The sequence below is a fragment of the Myotis lucifugus genome, unplaced genomic scaffold (assembly GCF_000147115.1).
Source record: "Myotis lucifugus unplaced genomic scaffold, Myoluc2.0 scaffold_347, whole genome shotgun sequence".
NCBI classification, from domain to species: domain Eukaryota; kingdom Metazoa; phylum Chordata; class Mammalia; order Chiroptera; family Vespertilionidae; genus Myotis; species Myotis lucifugus.
Genome location: NW_005871395.1, coordinates 455,607 through 459,036, shown reverse-complemented (window position 1 = coordinate 459,036; position 3,430 = coordinate 455,607). Strand labels below are relative to the sequence as shown.

The 3,430-nt window shown below is 56.7% G+C and overlaps 1 protein-coding gene across 2 annotated transcripts in view; it reads left to right on the top strand.

The window, feature by feature from the left end:
* The first annotated feature begins 1,247 nt into the window (after positions 1-1,247).
* Positions 1,248-3,430, top strand: part of FKBP5 (FK506 binding protein 5) — a 109,313-nt gene continuing 107,130 nt past the window's right edge. Inside the window, exon 1 of one of the 2 annotated variants that reach the window (XM_014466593.2) lies at positions 1,248-1,267. The gene's annotated coding sequence lies outside the window, so the exon portion shown is untranslated. Of the gene's footprint in view, positions 1,268-2,735; positions 2,888-3,430 lie in introns of those variants that run through there. The other variant, XM_006101245.3, reaches the window with a different exon arrangement.

The following is a 3,430-nucleotide window of genomic DNA, read 5'->3' as shown; positions in this document are numbered from 1 at the left end:
CTGCTCTGTACATTAGGCCCACACCCAGGTGTCTGTAGCCATAGCCCATATTCTCTTTGAATTAGGAAGCGCAGCAGTATTTAGGGAAATTGCAAGCTTATATGTTTCCAAATGCTGAGTAGGGCAAGTGTCGTGATGGGCGTGGTTTTCTGAGAGGGGGTGGGGCCAGTGAGGCTGCCATTGGAGCGGTGGAACTGACTGTTCCCCACAGACTCTGGCCTAGGAAGAAAAGCCTGCCGCGGTATGTACAGGGCCTGTTGTTGTTTGCTGCGGTGTGTTACAACACAGCCTGGCAGCCTCCGGGCCTCTCTGCCTTCCTCCTGGAAGAGGAGCCTGTGACATGGCCACACAGCCCTGCAGATTTGCCCACACTGCTCCTTGCTGTTCCCTCAATTACTAGGCTTTTCCAGGTCTGTATTTTGAAAAAGTATATATTTTTATTGATTTCAGAGAGGAAGGGAGAGAGAGACAGAAACATCAATGATGAGAGAGAATCATTGATTGGCTGCCTCCTGCACACCCCACCCCACACTGGGGATCAAGCCCACAAACCCGACTCGGAATGGAACCATGACCTCCTGGTTCATAGGTCAACACTCAACCACTGAGCCACACCAGCCGGGCTCCAGGTCTGTATTCTTTTGGCTCCTGTAATCCTCCCACTGCCTGGGAGTCCCTTTCCTTCCTCATCCAAATCCCTGTACCTGGCAAACACAATCTTTTAAGACTCAGCTCTAGGATCACCTCTTCAATGAGGCCTTCCCTGCCTCTCTCAGGAAAAGCTGATTCCTCACTCCCCGGGACCTTCCGCTGAGCTGTATGCAGATATCTGTCACAGTACCTGTAACAGGAGGAGTACTGCCATGTAATGTGCATATCACTGTCTCCTAGGCTGAAGCTGTCAAGGGCTGCAAAAAATGTCTTCTCACCTCTGCATACCTGCACAAAGCACACACAGTGCGTCCTCCCTGCTGTTAGTAAGCATCGCAGATGCGTAATCAATGGGTGTTGGTATGCAGAGTAGTTTTAATCAGCACTGTCTGGCTGAATTAATGCATGCATAAATTGTTTCAGTGACTCTTCCTGGCGTCTGGTCAAAGGGAAGCTTCTAGGCACAGAGACAGGGCCCTTGCCCTTGAGGAGGTTTCAGTGTTGGCTCTGTCTTCTCTGCAGGCCCCACCTCCTGAAGGCAGGAATGAGTTGCAAGTTGGCTCCTCATAAAGACCTAAACGACCAAGGTGATACAGTGGAGAGAGCAGATCTGGAGGTAGGAAATTCGGCTTCTAATCTAGCTGAGACATTAGGTTTCCATTGGTAACTATAAAGTCCCATATGGGACTTAAGGTTTCTGTTTTTCAAAAAAACGAGGGGATTGATCTAGTTATTCCCCAAGGCCCAGGAATCTCCATGGGAGCAACTCAGAGGTGGCCATGGACTTGGGAGGAGCCCGGCCTGCTCCTGAACCTGAGTTTGCTCAGCAGACCTACCCTTTGGGGGAGGAGTGCTGGTGGAGAACACAAACATTGTTTTAAGGTACTTTGTTGTCTCACTCACATGGAATCTGTTTGAAAGGTTCGTAACAGTCAGCTAGCTTGTTCAGGCATTACTTTCTGTGGAAGTAAGGGTACGGGTGTGTGTGTGTGTGTGTAGGTGTGTGTGTAGGTGTGTGTGTGTGTTTGTGTGTGGTCTGTGTGTAGTCGTGTGTGGTGTGTGTGTGTGTAGTGTGTGTGTGGTCTGTGTGTAGTTGTGTGTGTGGTGTGGTGTGTGTGTGTAGGTGTGTGTGTGTAGGTGTGTGTGTGTAGTTGTGTGTGTAGTGTGCGTGTGTAGTTGTGTGCGTGTGTAGGTGTGTGTGTAGTTGTGTGTGTGTAGTTGTGTGTGTGTGGTGTGTGTAGTTGTGTGGTGTGTGTAGTTGTGTGTGTGTAGGTGTGTGTATGTGTGGTGTGTGTGTAGGTGTGTGTGGTGTGTGTGTAGTTGTGTGTGTGGTGTGTGTAGTTGTGTGTGTAGGTGTATGTGTGGTGTGTGTGTAGGTGTGTGTGGTGTGTGTAGTTGTGTGTGTGTAGTGTGCGTGTGTAGTTGTGCGCGTGTGTAGGTGTGTGTGTAGTTGTGTGTGTGTGGTGTGTGTGTAGTTGTGTGTGTGTGGTGTGTGTAGTTGTGTGTGTGTAGGTGTGTGTGTGTAGTTGTGTGGTGTGTGTAGTTGTGTGTGTAGGTGTGTGTATGTGTGGTGTGTGTGTAGGTGTGTGTATGTGTGGTGTGTGTGTAGGTGTGTGTGTGCGGTGTTTGTGTGTGTGTGGTGTGTGTAGTTGTGTGTATGTGTGTAGGTGTGTGTGTGTGAGTGTGTAGGGGTGTGTGTGTGTAGGTGTGTGTATGTGTGGTGTGTGTGTGGGGGTGTGTGTGTGTGTGGTGTGTGTAGTTTTGTGTGTGTGTGTGTGTGTGTGTGTGTGTATGTGGTGTATATGCGGCGTGTAGGGTGGTGGTGGGCGGTCAGTTTCCTCCATCCCTTCCCTCCAGCCCCACAAAGGGCTAGGGTCAGACACGTGGGCTGGCGTGAAGGGGCGGAGGTTACACTAAGGCGGAGGTGCAAATGGACGGGGGCGGGGCCTCATTTGCATGAACGGCTCGCAGCTACCAATCCAGACAAGCAGAACAAGAGCCCGCGCGCCTTTTGGGGGCGGACTGACAGCTCCGGGGCCCAATGGAAGGCGGGTCCTGCGAACGGCAGGGGCGGGACGGCGCCGGGCGCTGCCCGGGGGATTCGGGCCGGTTCGCGGGCGCTGCCAGTCTTGGGCGGCGGCGTCCGGCGCGCGGGCAGCCTGCTGGGCGGGCTGAGGGTAAACGGCGCGCGGGTGAGGCGGAGAGAGACGGGGCCGACGAACTACCGCAGCGACAGGTATCGGCTCCATGGCCGCAGGGATCGGGCGGGCGGCCGCGGCGCCCCGGGAGCCGAATCCCCTCCTTCGCGGTCCAGCCGCCGCCGCGCCACCTCCCCGCCCCCTCACGCCTCACGCGGCTCCCCAAGCGGGGGGCGGCGCGTCCGAGCGAGCGGGGCCCGGGGGAAGCCTCGCGGCCAGCGCGGCGGAGGCCCCCGGCCCCATTGCGGGGCCCCTCTGCGCCCCGCCCGGCCGCGGGGGCCGGGGCTCCCTCCCCGGAGGCGTGGAGCCGGGCGGCCGCGGGAAGCCGCTCCCCGTCCCGCCGCGCTCCCTCTCGCGGAGGCGAGGCCGGTCGCGCCCTCTCTCCTCACCGGCTTTTTGTTTCCCCGCCCGGGTTTGACAGTCTTGGCTCCGCTCCCGTCGGCGTCCCGAACTCGCCTAGGCCCGCGCCTCGTGGAATGCGTCGCCCGGAACAGGCGGTGGGAACCCGGTGCGTGAACGGATGCCGCGCGGGCGGGAGGAGAAACTTCGCCTGACGGTGCCGGGCGGGGGGGGACCAGTCC